General features: G+C 42.9%; 1 protein-coding gene and 1 long non-coding RNA gene across 5 annotated transcripts in view; one reads left to right on the top strand and one right to left on the bottom strand.

The window, feature by feature from the left end:
* Positions 1-16737, bottom strand: part of LOC111094430 — a 30335-nt gene extending 13598 nt beyond the window's left edge. The window contains exons 1-3 of one of the 2 annotated variants that reach the window (XR_005385278.1): positions 16643-16737; positions 16360-16461; positions 15383-15553 (exon numbers count right to left, since the gene is read on the bottom strand). This is a non-coding gene — a long non-coding RNA (uncharacterized LOC111094430). Of the gene's footprint in view, positions 1-15382; positions 15554-16359; positions 16523-16642 lie in introns of those variants that run through there. The other variant, XR_005385277.1, reaches the window with a different exon arrangement.
* INO80D (INO80 complex subunit D) overlaps positions 16023-17085 on the top strand; it is a 67408-nt gene continuing 66345 nt past the window's right edge. The window contains exon 1 of one of the 3 annotated variants that reach the window (XM_038585504.1): positions 16023-16545. The gene's annotated coding sequence lies outside the window, so the exon portion shown is untranslated. Of the gene's footprint in view, positions 16546-16589; positions 16696-17085 lie in introns of those variants that run through there. The other 2 variants (XM_038585502.1, XM_038585505.1) reach the window with 2 other exon arrangements.

Here is a 17085-nt window from a genome sequence, read left to right as displayed (position 1 = left end):
AGAAAGAAAAGTGGAGAATTGCTCAAAAAGGATTGGGGGTAGATCAAAAGGGTACAGATACTAACCTGAAAAAGCTACCTATGGCTAAAGCTCCAGCAAGTTGAACAACAAAATAACGATGGATTATAACTCCCCAAATGAAATATATGTACTTATGTGTCTACAATGAAATAAATAAATAGACACATGAAGAATGGACAATTCCATTGAATTATGTTGAAATTAATATGGGAAAAGGGTGCCTGGGTGGCTCATCGGTAAAGTGTCTGCCTTCAGCTCAGGTCATGATCCTGGGGTCCTCGGATGGGGCCCTGACCCTGTCGTGGTCAGGCTCCCTGCCCAGTAGAGTCTGCTTTTGCCTCTCCCTCTGCCCCTACCCCCACCTCATGCACATTCTCTTGCAAATAAATAAAATCTTTAAAAAGAATGAATATGGGAAAGTTTGAGGAAGAGCAGACTATTTGCAGTGCTCAAAGTATGCCTCCCAAAATACATTTTAATTACACGCGAAATACAGTACGTCTACAGTGGAGAAGCCCAGAAGACACCAGCTTAACCAAGTAATCAAGATTAATAATCACTAGTGTGGCAAGCAGTATTCTAAGATGCCAGCTCATTCCCTCTGTCCTCCTTACCTTTGTTTTTGTCTTTAAAGATTTTATTTATTTATTTGAAAGAGAGAGAGAGAGTGCACAGGCAGGGGGTAGGGGCAGAGGGAGGGGAAGAAGCAGGATCCTGGATCAACAATCCCATGACCTGGGCCGAAGGGAGATGTTCAACTGACAGAGCCCCCCGGGCACCCCTGTCCTCTCTTCCTTTGATATATATGCTTTGCACCCAGGCTGTGAATATAATGGATCTTAATCCTGTAATTAGGTTATATGATGTGACAGTCGATTTACGAATGGGAGATTATCAGTTCAGGACCTAATCATAAGGGCCTTTAAACCTGGGCCTAGGAGTCAGAGTTTGGAGGTGTGACAGGGATTGTCTGGGAGCTTCCCCTCTCCCCCTGTAGATGGAGGTGCCATACAACTAGAATGTGAGAGGGGCCTCCAGGGAAGGGAATGACCCCTGCCTGCCAGACAGCCAGAAAAGAGTTGGGTCCTATAATCAAGAAACCAAAGTCAGCTAACAGCCTGAACGGGCTGGCAAGAGGACTACCAGTTACAAATGTGAACGCGACTCAGCCAACACCTTCATTTCAGCCTTATAAGACCCTGAGCAGAGAGCCCAGCCACACTCTGCCTGGACCTCTCACCTCTAGGAACCTCGAGATAATACATGGGTGGTGTTTCACGGTGCTGGGTCTGTGGTGATTTACTCCAACAGCAGAAGAAAACGATACAACCAGCCGTAACACATCTTAACATCACACCCCTGATAGGGTGCTCTGAAAAGGACACATCACGTCTGCCAAAACTACATTACCTCTTCTGATCATGAGAAAACCTAAGAGAAATCCAAATTGAGAGACATTCTACAAAATGACTGACCACTACTCTTCAAAACGGTCAAGGTCATAAGAGAAAAAAAGACTGAGTGGAGTGGAAAAGGGACATTAGTGGTAAATTGATGAAATCTGAATAAAGTCTGTAGTTTAGTGATAACAACAACAAAATAAAACACCTGGACCTAGCTATTTCCTTCTAGAACTGGGCTAGTCTATGTAACCATAAGCAATTTACTTGCTAGAACTTGGTTTTTCCAATTGTTAGGAAACACGAAAAGCATATTTATAATGGGACTTTAAGATGCTGAGCTGAGGAGGGCCTGGGTGGCTCAGTCGGTTGAACATCTGCCTTGGGTTCAGGTCGTGATCTCAGGGTCCTGGGATCAAGTCCTGCCTCGGGCTCCCTGCTCAGTGGGGAGCTGCTCTCCCTCTCCTGCTTGCTCTCTCTGTCAAATAAATAAAATCTCTCAAAAAAAAAAAAATTCTTAGCTGAAATAGTAACAGTCATGTTGCTTTTTATTTGTTTTTAAGTAATTCTATTTTCTTTTAACATAGCTTAATTTTGGAAGAGTTGGTGTGTTTTGGAAGACAGTATGCTTCAATATTGTAATGATTTTGATGCAATATTACAAATTAATGAAAGCAAATACAATTTGTTTTGTTTTAGAGAGAGGGTGTGTGCACGGGCGTTGGGGGGGAGGGGGAGAGGGAGAGAGAGAATCTGAAATCAAGAGACAGATGCTTAACCAACTGAGCCAGCCAGGTGCCCCTAAACCAAATACTATTAATGAATATAATCCAAAAATGAAAATCTGGACAGCTTAGTACACTGTGGAGGCTTTTTGTGGCTGTTGCTTTAAGGTTTGCTTTTTTCTTTTACTTCAAATTAAGGAGTTGGCATAAACAAATACACAAAATCTTTTTGCGGTTCAAATGAATATTAGGTGATGGGAAGTGGGGTAACTGGATGATGGGCATTAAGGAGGTCATGTGATGTAATGAGCACTGCATGTTTTTATTTATTTATTTATTTATTTATTTATTTATTTATTTATTTATTTATGATAGTTACACACACAGAGAGAGAGAGAGAGAGGCAGAGACATAGGCAGAGGGAGAAGCAGGCTCCATACACGGGGAGGCTGACGTGGGATTCGATCCCAGGTCTCCAGGATCGCTTCCCGGGCCAAAGGCAGGCGCTAAACAGCTGCACCACCCAGGGATCCCAAGCACTGCGTGTTATATAAGACTGATGAGGGGGATCCCTGGGTGGCTCAGCAGTTTAGCGCCTGCCTTTGGCCCAGGGGGTGATCCTGGAGTGCTGGGATCAAGTCCCACGTCGGGCTCCCTGTATGGAGCCTGCTTCTCCCTCTGTGTCTCTGCCTCTCTCTCTCTGTGTCTCTCATGAATAAATAAATAAAACCTTTAAAAGAAAAAAAAAAAAGACTGATGAATCACTGAACTCTACCTCTGAAACTAATACATTTTATGTTTATCAATCGGATTTAAATTTAAAAAACACTAGGTGTTATTGCAAAAACCAAATAAAGGAATTAACATTTCAGAAATTTTCTGAACTCAAGTTAGGATAAAGAGAGGGGAGCAAAGAAAGATTCAGTAACACACCATTCAAACAGTTTGATTCAGAAAAGATAGAAGCCTGGGGCAGCTGGGTGGTTCAGTAAGTTAAGCGGCTGCCTTTGGCTCAGGTCATGATGCCAGGGTCCCAGGATCCAGTCCCACACTGGGCTCCCTGCTCAGCGGGGAGCCTACTTCTCCCTTTGCCCCTACCTCTGCTTGTGCTTTCTCTCTTAAATAAATAAAATCTTAAAAAAAAAAAAAGAGGGAATCTTCCAATTGAAAGAAATAAAGGATAAATGGCCTGCAAAGACTATTTAAGTGAGCTACATGATACTAAGTATCATGAGTCTCTTTCCCTACAATTTTTTCTGTTAGCTTTATTTCAGAGAGATGGACACCTAATGTAAGGACTGAATGATAATTTATCACATCATCAGCGATCACTGTGTAGAATATTCTAAACTTTGCTGCTTATACATTTTAGGTACATAATTCTTCCCTCCTTCCTCCACAGACAGAAACATAATGCTTACCATTTCTAGCTCAAGACTGGCTTAACGGCCTCCTCTGAGGTTAATGTTAACATCGTTCTGGACAGAGTAACAGGAAGCATCTGGGTATCTTACCACAAACTGAGATGATCCCTTCTTTCGCCATTTGAAGTACAAATTCTGTTGGTATTAAATTACTTAATTCCTTCTACTTTATTCATTAATACATTAAAACATTCAGATATATAAAACATCATAAAAGCTCTGGGAAAACCAAAATGATTTATGACTATGTAAACATTTATTTTGTCCTTCCCAGTTGGTCAATATTGATTTTTTTCTATTTACTTATTTTTAAAGTTTTAATTTTAATTCCAGTTACTTAACATATAGTTATATTAGTTTCAGGCGCACAATACAGTGATTCAACCCTTCCAGACATCAGCCAGTGCTTATGACAAGTCCACTCCTTAACCCCTGTCACCTATCTCACCCATTCGCCTCACCCTCTCCCCATGAAAGCTATTCTTACAAATCTTTTGTTTTTATTTCTAGAACCATCTATGGCTACAGGAAAATTCAGGGAATAATGTTAGTCAATTAACAGCTGCCACGTTACCTAGGGGAGCAGATGGTATAATTGATCATGTCCTACAAAACGGGGGAAGGGAATACTTAAAAACAGTTCCTCAAATATGCCACAGAGTTTCCACACAAAAGGCAATAATGAAAACCATATTTTTCTCTTGTATGTTTGGTTTTACTTCAGGTGATATTCTTAGACTGTATTTTTTATTTTTAACCTGTAGGTTTTTCAATATTAAGTGACATTAGTCATTTAAAAAGAGAGTTTACATACAGATTAGTCATTTAAAAAGAGTTTTTAGCAATAAAAAATGTACAACAAGGGGCAGCTGGGTGGTTCAGTGGCTGAGCATCTATCTGCCTTTGGCTCAGGTCATGATCCCAGGGTCCTGGGATCGAGTCCTGCATCAGGCTCTCCACAGTGAGCCTGCTTCTCCCTCTGCTTACGTCTTTTGCCTCTCTCTGCCTCTCATGAATAAATAAAATCTTAAAGGGGCAGCCAGGGTGGCTCAGCGGTTTAGCGCCGCCTTTGGTCCAGGGCACCATCCCGGAGTCCCCGGATCGAGTCCCACATCGGGCTCCCTGCATGGAGCCTGCTTCTCCCTCTGCCTGTGTCTCTGCCTCTCTGTCTCTCTGTCTCTCATGAATAAATAAATAAAATCTTTAAGAAAAAAATAAAAAATAAAAAAATAAAAAAAAAATAAAATCTTAAAGAAAAAAAAAGAATGTACAACAGAAATAACCCAGCAGAAAAATGTAGCATACTTAGCACCACTCCCAGATTTTTTAGCTAGACTATAATAATGGACAATTGGAATATAATCCTTAAGGGTGACTGGCATAGTTAGAATTGTACAGATACTATTTTACTCATCACCTTGGACTCTGAGATTGACAGATAGTCCACATATGCTTTCTTAGTACCCTTCTCATTTAACCTATTGACTAACTCTATTTTTATTTTATTTATTTATTTTTTTTAATTTTTATTTATTTATGATAGGCACACAGTGAGAGAGAGAGAGAGGCAGAGACACAGGCAGAGGGAGAAGCAGGCTCCATGCACCAGGAGCCTGACGTGGGATTTGATCCTGGGTCTCCAGGATCATGCCCTGGGCCAAAGGCAGGCGCTAAACCGCTGCGCCACCCAGGGATCCCTAACTCTATCTTTATTATACAATTGTCTCAAAGCCATTGAACTGGTGAAGAATTCAAAATCTCAAATATTAATTTAATAAATATGGTGCATATTTTGTGGCAAACACTGTTCTAGATGCTTAGTGAACAAAATTTTTAAAAAAAGAAAAGGAGGGGTGCCTGGTTGGCTCAGCTGGTAAAGCATCTGACTTTTGATCTCCAGGTCATGAGTTCAAGCCCCATGTTGGATGTGAAGCCTAGTTTAAAAAAAAATAATAAAATTTAAAAAATTTTTTAAAGATTTTATTTATTTATTCATGAGAGACACACAGAGAGAGGCAGAGACACAGGCAGAGGGAGAAGCAGACTCCCCACAGAAAGTCCGATGTGGGACTCAATCCTGGGACCTCGGGATCATGACCTGAGCCAAAAGCAGACACTCAACCACTGAGCTACCAGGCACCCTAAAATTTTTTTTAAAAGGGGGAGGGAATACCCTAGCTTTCATGGAACATAAGTGTATGTTCTCCCAGTGTGGAGCTCAACACAAGGCTTGAATTCCTGACTCTGAGATCAAGACCTGAGCTGAGATCAGGAGCCACCCAGGCACCGCAGAACTTACATTTTTTAAGTGGGATCTGTATAAAATAAAACATCTCCAAAACAGTAATTCTTTTCTCTCTTGCCAGACAGAAGCCACTTGAGGGGAGAGGCTACTGTTTCCCCAATATCCTAATCATAGTGCCTCGCACACCATGATTCATAGGTACTCCTTGAATAATTAAATAGCAGAAGATCCTTTTTACTTAAATATAAATAATAGTTCTTCATAGCCTGTCGTATCCGTTCGAATTTTTCAGCTTGCCTTTCAAAGTCCCCTTAATTGGGCCCTCCCCTATGTCTTTTCAGCACACAATTTGTTGTACTACAGAGAAGATATACTCACTCCTGCTTTATTTACCATATGCCACTTCCTCTGCCCCAGGCAACTAAAAACCTTCTCCATTTATTTTATTTTTAAATATTCTATTTACCTATTTTACAGAGAGAGAAACAAGCAGGTGGAGCAACAGAGGAAGAAGGAAAAGCAGGCTTCTCGCCAAGCAGGGAGCCTGACTCAGGGCTCGATCCCAAGACTCCTGGGTCATGATCTGAGCAGAAAGCACTCTTAACCCACTGAACCACTCACATGCCCCTAAAACCTTCTCCATTGAGATTCAACAAACACTGATCTAGGGTCTTCTGTGTGCCAGGGCTGTGCTAGAGATTTCCATATATCTTCTTGGATCTACATAAGCGTACTCTCACATTCTAGGGAGAGAAAGACTTGGCTCTGAGATCTGAGAGTGGCCCAGCTACTATGAGGCAGGCCTGAACTTCGACAACAATCTGGAGCACCTTTCGCTCCTTGCTCTGCCCCTTTGGTTCCCTATTATGAGCCCTTGCTTGTTCTCCTGGGCTTCCCTGATCATACCTACCTTTGCAGCTAGATTATAAGCTCCCTGTGCCCAACTGGGTACCATATTTTACTACCCTACAGAGCCTGAGTGCCATGCCCAGCAAGCACTCAGTAAATACTTCACTAATTGAAGGAAGGCTAACCAATTTGGGCTGAGTATCCTATTTTCATAACCTTTGCAATAAAATCCAGCTTTTTTTTTCTTTAAAAATTTCATTTCTAAGTAATCTGTACATTCAACGTGGGGCTTGAACTCACAACCCCAAGATCAAGAGTCACATGCTCTATGAAGGAACTAGCCTGATACCCAACAAATTCCATCTTTCAAATTAAGTTTCACAGGGTCAGAACTTGATGTGTGAAAAAACAGCAACTTTTTTCCTTTTAGTTTTAAATACCTCACTTGAGATTTTAGTTATCTCTGGCTTACAGGTAAACAACTTAAAGTTCAGCTCATCTTCCTTCACTGCCTTTCATCACAACCCTGTTCAGTTTATTTTCCAAGCATGGAGGTCCTAGTGTTTCCAGGTTTTCTATCCTTCTTGGACCACACAATGGCCTCTTCACGTGGTCATGAGTTCCAACATGGTAAAACTGCACAGCAACTTGCATTTTCATGAGATAACCTAGCCAGTGTCATGTGTTCTCATCAGCCAGTAGACGTGTCCTCAACATGTTTAGCTTGGCCAGCAGTTGAGAAAAAAATAAGAAACTTAGTATTTTTAAGCCTAGTGGTCTCAAGTTCCTCCCGGGTTCCACCACTCCCTACAGTCTTCACCCCGGTCAGTTTGGACCTTTATCCTATATGTCAACTGTAAACAACGAGAGGACAGGGCCTGTCTGCTTCACTTTTTAACCACTGCAGGACCCTACAAATTTCAGCCTGATTAATACATAGCAGTAGTAGCTCTTCAACTTCTTGTCCCAATCCACTGTAAAGATACATATATCTGTATCTCATAACTGAAAAGAACTGTTTCATGAAATAAACTTTGACCACAATGACTCTGGATATTTTCTATTCTCTAGTATTCTATTCTTTAGTAGGTCATTAGCTGCAAAGTTGATTTCCTAAGTTCCCTGTTTCAAACACAACATGCCACAGAGGTTGAGGTCAGTTCTCTTGGCACTGCATCACCTAGTACAAGAAGACCCCTGTGATCATTTTCCGTTAGGGTCAAGTGCTAGGGAAATGCTTAGCAGTCTGGCACATAGCTGAGTAAATACATGTTTGTGGCTTTGTGTTGACTGAGACTGTTCCTACTGTGAAAATATATACTTCAATCACATTTTTAAAAATTAAACTTTCATTTCATCAAAAGTACTAATAACTTTTTTTTAGTACTAAGAACTTCAAAGAGAAATCTCACACAAATCCTCCAAGAAAATAGTCAATATGTAAATAGGGTTTTAATTAACATATCTGTTCCTCAATACTTTGGAAATCGATTCTAGAGCAAAGCCCCTTTTCAGTTTTTTTTTTTTTTAAAGGTTTTATTTATTTATTCATGAGAGACACACAGAGAGAGGCAGAGATTCAAGCAGAGGGAGAAGCAGGCTCCATGCAAGGGAGCCTGATGTGGGACTTGATCCCGGGTCTCCAGGATCATGCCCTGGGCTGAAGGTGGCACTAAACTGCTGAACCACCCCGGCTGCCCTGTTTTCAGTTTTCTAATTAAAGTCCTACTTTGATTCCAGTCACTTTCTATAAATTCAGGGAAAAGAAATAGAAATATTCAGTGAATGGAGTGGCTGTTAGGTGTCAGGTAGTATACTACATATGGTCCTCTAAGTCATCTTATTCAAGCAGTAGTCTTAAGAATGAGGGCACTGAGGCCTGAGAGTTTAGGGAACTTGCCTGTTTGTATAGCTAGTGAATAAATATTAGCTACGGGATTCACACATGGTTTTCTAAACCCCACACTTTAACCTAACACTGTGTTTGCATTTTAAAACAATGAACTAATACCTGTCTGATAAAACTGCTAGTTGGAAATGTTGTATGTGTCAAACATCCACTATTTCCTTTGTGGGGTTGCTCTTTTTGGAGATATTTCATAATCTGGGGTGTCTCAGTGATGTCTGGTCGGTCAGGCATCCGACTCTTGGTTTGGGCTCAGGTTGTGATCTCAGCGTCATGAGATTGAGCCCCTTATTAGGCTCTGGGCTCAGCATGGAGTTGGCTGAAGATTCTCTCTCCCTTTCCCTCTGCCCCTAAACGCTAAGCTCTCTCTCTCAAATAAAATAAGTAAATCTTGGGATGCCTGGGTAGCTCAGTGGTTGAGCGTCTGCCTTCAACTCTGATTGTAACCCTGGTGTCCCGGGATCCAGTTCTGCATCAGGCTCCCTGCGAGAAGCCTGCTTCTCCCTCTGCTTATGTCTCTGCCTCTCTCTGTGTGTCTGTCATGAAAAAATCAATAAAATCTTTAAGAAAAAAAAAAGTAAATCATTAAACAAAAAGATATTTTATAATCTTTTTATGCTTATCAGAAAAATCTTTGTTAAATACCTCCTATGGAAACTTTTTTTTTTTTAAAGGATTTTACTTATTCATGAAAGACACGAGAGAGAGGCAGAGACACAGGCAGAGGGAGAGAAGCAGGCTCCCACACAGTGTGCCCCAAGTAGGACTTGATCCAGGTACCCCGGGATCACGCCCTGAACCAAACACTCAACCACTGATCCACCCAGGTGCCCCCCTCATATTGAAACTTAAATGCATCTCATTCTTTAGAATGGTTAATGAATGAGGGTTTAACTAGTCACAATATTCTGTTGTGCATTCTGTGGGTACTCTTCCTGTACCCCATTTTATATTTAACACTTTGATTAAATCTGAAGGACACACCAAAATCTCAGCTAAACCTAGAATTCTTTATTGTAGACTGTCAACTATGTGGGTATTCAAAACTATCTCGAGGGGCACCCACCTGGCTCAGTAGGTAAAGCATGAAACTCTTGATCGTGGCGTTGTAAGTTCCAGCTCCATGATGGGTGTAGAGATTACTTAAAAATAAAATCTTAAAAACAAAACTATCTGGAAAAAAAAAAAATCAATGGACTGTTTCTGTTGTAATGTAGATATTTGGTATGCCATAATCTTAGTCTCCTTTCATCTTTTTCTGTGTTGAGGTCAACTTGTGACTAGTGCTGCTAAGCCCACTGTCTTGGTAGTGTTTCAAAACAAAACAAAAAACAAAACCCGCACTCCCTGACCTTGAGCCATACTGCCTGTAAGGTGTTTAATGGCAAGCAACCAAAAAGGGCAGTTAACCTTTACATAACACTTATTACCTGCCGTGGGTCTCACAGGCACTTAACACTGAATCTTAGGACAATACAGTAAGGTAGGTACTATTATTACTTTCATTTTGACAAATGAGGAAACTGAGAGGTTAAATAGCTTGCCCAGGATCACACTACCAAAGAAAGTGGTAAAGCCAATTTCCTAAACCAGATGGCCTTGACTGGAGATTAAGCTCCTAACCACTTCACGCTCTTTTGCACAGAAGGAACAGGCATGGAAACAAATAAGCAAACTCCCCCTAAAGAACCTAGAAAACAATGCATTAAATTAAGAATAAGGTCACTGTAGACTCAGGTTGGCACCAGAAGGCTTTTGGGGTAAGATTTTGAGGAAGGCATCAAAGCAGAGTGGGAATAGGGGCATCAAGACAAGAATGGCCATGGCTTGCTGTGTGGGGCAAAAAACCAGCCTCAGCCTAATAGAAGGATGAGGTTGGATAATTTTTAGTACAATCTTTTTTTTTTCTTTTAAGATTTTATTTATCTATTCATGAGAGACACACAGAGAGAGGTAGAGAGATGGGCAGAAGGAGAAGCAGGCTTCCCGTGGGGAGCCTGATGCAGGACTCGATCCCAGGATCCCGGGATCCCGACCTGAGCCAAAGACAGACGCTCAACCACTGAACCACCCAAGCGTCCCAATTTTTAGTGGAATCTTATTTGAAGTAAATAATAATAAAATAAAATAATAAAATGAAATGCAAATACCTACTTGTAAGCTCACATAGCACCCAAACATGTATAAAATAAACACTATATAGTTAAGGTAAAAAGTACAATTTTTGGTTACGGAGGTCTTCCCTCCTGGTGTACAACTGGCCTTACCCTTTAATAATTAATCAGCTTATTTTCCTCACCTGAATTTGAATCAAGCTACTTGAGTTGTGTTAATAGTAATTTCTTATTGGGGTGCCTGGGTGGCACAGCTGGAGAAGAGCCTGACTCTTGGTTTCGGCTCAGGTCAGAATCTCATGGGTCCTGAGATGCAGCTCCAAGTGGGGAATCCGCACTCAGCTGAGAGTCTGCTCCAGATTCTCTTCCCTGCATCCCATCCCACCCGCGCCTCTCACGCTCTCTAAAATAAATAAATATTTTTTAAAAAATAGTAACTGTTTACTTTAATTGAATGAAAAAATCTCCCCCTTTTCCCCCACCCTTACTACTGAATTCTGGTGGTCTCTATCAAATATATGGCAAAGATGTTACAGTACAGGAAGTCCAGGGTTACTAATGAACATGTTCCAGAACATCACTGTCCATTAGCTGTTTCGAACCTGGAATTTATTTTCCCACGGACATAGTGGTTAAGTTCCCAGTGGGTCTACATAAGCTCCCTTAACCAGGAATGCAGCAGAAATGAACACTGTAATCTTTGTGTTGACCTCTGCCTGTTATTCTGAGGGCTCTATGGATTTCTCTTCTTACTACAAGGTCTTAGCTAACAACCACTTTGAGGACAGTTTTTCATTGTGAATTATAGAAAAGGCTGACAATCATTTATAATTCTAACGTAAATCCAATCATTCATACTGCTTTTGGGTGCTTCCTTTTACTAATCATTACTTAAAATGCAACTTCAGTTAGAGTTGTTTTCCTTAACGTAGGTTAATAGTCTATAGACCACCCCCAGAATGCCGACAGCCGAGGCTAGGAGGTTACATTCTTCTGCCTATGGCATGATAAGGTGGCTAAATGGCACCAGGGACACGTCTTGCCCCTGCTGCTGCCGGTGACCAACAGGGTCCTGGAAGGTATCTTTTGGACCTTGTGGGAATTAAAAAAGAAACAAACAAAAAACCCCAAGATTTTCGTGGTTTCTGGCTTGGCATCAGGTAGTAATTCTCAGGTACCCTGGGTTAGGTGTTAGGACTTGAGAGATTACCTGATCATGTGTGTTTTGACTACAGTTGAATCCATATTACAGAAATTTCATACTTAAATCATCTAAAGCCATGTTGTGGACGTCTGCCAAACATGCTGGTCTCAGAAACATTTTCTTACAGGGCACAGTAACCACAATAAAACCAAATCTTTGTTTCAGATAGATATATTACCAACAAATGTTTCCAAAACAGAAATGCTTAAAGTGAAAAAAAAAAAATTGTGTCTATGGCCATTGTAATAGTATGGTTTTAAAAAAAACTTTTAGGCTCTGTACACACGCCCTACTTCTACCTTTTCACCTCCTTGGGAATTTTCACACCGGTAGGGACTTCTGATGTGACTTTAGAGTCTGTCTTTAGAAATGTTATGATAAATATCTATATAATTAGGGAAGGTTTATATCCATACCCTTTTTCTCCCACAAAAACCCCATGTATAATTTGTATAACCACGTCTGCTGTCAGGGTTTTGTTTTTTTTTTTTTTTTAGATTTTATTTATTTATTCATGAGAGATACATGGAAAGAGGCAGAGACATACGCAGAGGGAGAAGCAGCAGGCTCCTTGGAGGGAGCCCAACTCAGGACTCCATCCTAGGACCTCGTATTCACACCCTGAGCCGAAGGCAGATGCTCAACCACTGAGGCACCCAGGTGCCCCAGTCAGTGACTTTTTAAACACTTAATGATTCTGTCAGCAAACATTTGTCAACAAAGGCATGGTTTTATTGCTTAAAGACATCTAATACATTAAACATGCATAAATCTTTCATTTAAATTTACAGTCTATGAATGAGATGTTTTAAGGCTATAGGTGGTGTTTCCTTAATAACTTCACTATAAGTGTTCATAATAGGTGGTTAATTTTTACAATAATAATTAATACCAAAATGCAGATCAGTGAAAGATTCTAATATAGCAAAAACATTAAGGCAAACATTTCCTGTTTCAACTAAAGGCCAAACTGCTTGTGAAATTAAGACACAGTAACAGAATGAATGAAACACTACTGCTTCAAGTATCATTTCAGTAAAACTCAATTGACAATTTGCATTCCTCAAAAGAACAGAGACCTAGTTACTAGACCTCAGCAAGGTGAGACAGGCCATTGGTTGCCACTAATGAAGGGAGCTCCCATTGCTGGCTACTCAAAATTTGGTTTTGGCATAGAGCATGAGGCAGGAATTTAGCATTTCCAGATAGAGCTGTGATAGGCACCTCGGAAATTCTAAAGCACAAGAATTTGAAATCTTTTTTAGAAAGTTTTAAAGCCAAGGTCTACGCCCCTTGAAATGTAGACAGTTCTCCTAACTGTATTTAAATAAAGAAAGGAGGAGGAGGGGGCAGCCCAGGTGGCTCAGCCGTTTAGCACCACCTTCGGCCCAGGTTGAGATTCTGGAGACCTGGGGTGGAGTCCCATGTGGGAGCCTGCTTCTCCCTCTCCCTCTGTCTCTGCCTCTCTCTCTCTCTCTCTCTGTGTCTCTCATGAATAAATAAATAAATAAAATATTAAAAAAAAAAAGGAGGAGGAGGAGAAAAAGGAGGGAGCTCTTGCGGGTATTAAATGAGAGCACAGATATGAAGTGTTTGGCAAGGTTACCAAAATGCAGTAGGGGCTCAATAATATTAGCCAAATTTGAGTACTGGGAATTTTACTAGGCAAAAAATCGGTTTATTTAAGATTAATTATGGCAGTAGTTTGTTGTTTTTTTAAAAGATTCAACTTATTTATTTGAGAGAGAGAGAGAGAGAGGCAGACTCCTTGCTGAACAGGGAGCCTGAGTTGGGGCTCGATCCCAGGACCCTGAGATCATGATTTGAGCCAAAGTCCCCCACTTAACTGACTGAGCCACCCACGAACCCTAGTTGTCAGTAGTTTTGTTACCATTTGCAGCTTCTAGGAATTATGGAGACCCAGCACCTAATAGGAGTTTAATGATCGACTAAAATACTGACCAATCAAATTCACCAATATTGCAAATATAGTGAGACTTCTTCTTGGTTAGGCTGTAATTCCCCAAATCTGGGTTATTTAGCTCAATTGGTGGATAAACATGATGGATTATAGCCATATACACACCAAGCTTTATAGAGAGAAAGACACTGACATGCTAAGATTATGCATCATATCCCATATCCCTATCATGCAAATAAGTTTGCGGGACACAACAGGGATTGCAGAAAAGGGTGCAGTCAGCTTAAAGTGAACACATCTTAATTTCTTGAAAAATGCAAAGCATACCTATAAAGTCACATCATATAGAAGAACAAGTTTGAAACACGTTTTTCAAGTCTACTGGAGTTCTGCGTTAAGGGAAGTAATTTCCTTGTTAGACCAACGTGCTTGATCTCCAAATGTTTTTTCAAAAACTCGTAGATAGGCAGCCCGGGTGGCTCAGCGGTTTAGCGCCACCTTCAGCCCCGGGACTGATCCTGGAGACCCAGGATCGAGTCCTCCCTGCATGGAGCCTGCTTCTCCCTCTGCCTCTCTCTCTCTATCTCTGTGTGTGTGTCTTTCATGAATAAATAAATAAAATCTCTTAAAAAGAATCCTTAACTTAAAAAAAAAAATGTAGATAGAACACAACTTCACAGTTGAGGCTTCCAAGACGACAGGAATCCGTTTTCTTTCATTACTTTAGATTTTTCTACTAAGGAAACAACAACAAAGAAGACCTCTAAAGAAAACCCAACCTACTCAGGTACTATATTCAAATTTAGATGATAAAGATGGGGGTCAACATGAAAGTAATAAATATCTGATATATGCAGTATCTGAACTCACTTTAACATTATGGGAACTTCCAAATTTGGAAGCTCAAAAAAGAAATATTTTTAAGTGGAGTCACCAACTGATGACTAAGTGCTTTGCAATACATTTTAAATAAGAGAAATGAAATATTCTGCTGATTCAAGGCACAAATTTGACAAATCCATTCCCACTGGGCTAGCCAACATATGTCAGAAAAAAGTTAACTTTTAGTCCAAGATTTGATCCATCATTCCCTATAGAACATCCAAAAAGATCCTCTGGTCACTTTCTAGTATTCTTCTCTTTTTTTTGCAAAAATAGAAAAGCATCTCTGTAATAATTTCTTCTCCTCCAATAATAAGAGTTCTATGGGAATTGTTGCAGGGGGCGGCACTGGTCTTCTCTCACCTGCCTCAGTTTTGTGTGACTTTGATCCCACTAAGCTTAGCTCATTAAAAAAAAAGTAGACCCGTGACATCCCCTGCAACATCTTAAAAGTAATTTATACAGGCTGGAAGCACGCTGGGAGTCACCAACTAACAACACAGCAACTCCAACAGAAAGAGTTTTCTCCGTCTGCGACACAGAAAGTGGACAGCAACATGTGCGATGCACCCAAGATCCAGGGAATCCAACTAGGAAACCCAGTATCGGGATCTAACCAGCACATTTTTCTTAATAAAAGCAATTCTAAAGAAAGTCTAAAGCTGTCTTTCACATCTATTTCCAGTTTTACCTTTCTTCCTGGGTAGACCATCACAGAATCAGAATCATTTCCAGGACCGTGGTCAGAGATGCTTCGGTCCTATTTAACCTCTCCCGTGATCTCTGCCTCGGTGGGCACTGTGCAAGACCAACAGCTGTATCCTGCCTTCCTGGAACACTTAATAGGCTTGATTCCCATTGCCTTGAGAAAAGGGAGACAAAAGAAGGCACCCCTTAACCATGGTCTTTTATGCCATCTCAGTGTTGAGGCCAACACCTAATACCCATTTTCCTACACAAGGCAACCTGTAAATAGGTAAAAACACACAGACAGACGAAGTGGCTAGTGCAAATGTATAAACTGACCCCTACCTCCCCCCCCCCCCCCCCCCCCCCCAGACATAGAACTTGGCTCTGCAATGGAGAAAAAAATCATGGTCAGTTAGCCTGGAAAAATAAAATTAAAATTAAAACCCCACTCCCAACGACATAGACCCCCCCCCAAATTTTTTTTTTAAATAGAAAATAGAAAAACAATAATCACCGGAAAACCTGTGTCTTGTAAAGATTTCTTTCCAGCAGAAGATGCAGAAACATCCCCCCTCTCCCCCCGGTGGTGCAAAGGAAAGGGTTTTTCTCAAGCACCCCCGGGTCTTCCCCGCTCCCCCCGCCCCAGGCGCCGGTGTAGACGGCCGGTGTGGACGGTTTTCCGGAGATGAGAAGTCGAGATGTGTACTTTATCGGGAGCGGGTGCACTTTTCCCCCCGGCCCCCCTTTGCTCGGCCTCCAAGATGGTAGGAAAGTTGTCGTTTCGGAGGCCGAGGAGCGGCTCTCTGGTGTTATGTCCTCGCAGTGCCTGTAGTGGTGCTGTAGGAGGCTGCCGCCTCTTCTAGTGCGGCCCCGGCAGCCCTGCCTTCTTGGCTGCAGAGTATATTCAGGGATTTCCCCTTAATAATCACCGACCCCGGGAGCACTTTTGAGTTTCCAAAATAAAAATATGATCCTCACCCCTCTTGCCTGACCGGGAAAGGCTCCCGCCGGAGCCCAGGGGGGAGCAGCAGCAGCGGCAGCCGAGCCTCCCGGTCCATCGCCAGCGCCTCTCACTCCGATCTGTCAGCCCGGCCGAGGGAAAAAGGGGGGAAGGAGGAGAAGAGAAAAAAAAAAAAAAAAAAAAAAAAAAAAAGCAGCTGAAAGGTAAGCAGAGGCGGCCCGAGGCCCGGCCCACATCCCCGGGCTCCCGTAGGGCGGCGGGCAGGGCCGCGCGGGCAGGGCGGGCGGCGAGCGCGCTTACGTGAGGCCGGGGATCCGCCGGCCCGCGTCAGGCCCCGGGCAGAGGATGAAAGGGTGAGAGGGGCCGGCGCCGGGGCGGCGGGGCGGCGGGGCGGCGGGGGCGCGGGGGGCGCGGGGGGCGGCCCCGCGGGGCCGGGGGGCGGCCGGGGCCCGGGCGGGCGGCGCGGCCTGCGCGGGCCGGGGTGTGTGTGGGGGGTGCGCCGGGGCGGGGGGTGGCGGCGGCCGGCTAGGCCTCGGGCGGCCGGGCCCCTCAGCGGCCGCGCCCTGCCCCGCGCCCCGGGCCTCCGCGCGGCCCCCCGGCTCCCCCGGGGCCTCCGGGCGGGACGGCGGCGCTGCGGGGCCCGGGGCGCCCGGCCGGGAGGCTCCCCGCGGGGCGGCAGGCCTCGCAGTGGGCGATGGGCGCCCGCCCGCCCCTTCCCCCCGGCCTCCCGCACCCCCTCCTCC

This window comes from Canis lupus, chromosome 37 (genome assembly GCF_011100685.1).
Source record: "Canis lupus familiaris isolate Mischka breed German Shepherd chromosome 37, alternate assembly UU_Cfam_GSD_1.0, whole genome shotgun sequence".
Lineage (NCBI taxonomy): Eukaryota > Metazoa > Chordata > Mammalia > Carnivora > Canidae > Canis > Canis lupus.
This window is presented reverse-complemented; position numbering and strand designations above follow the sequence as displayed.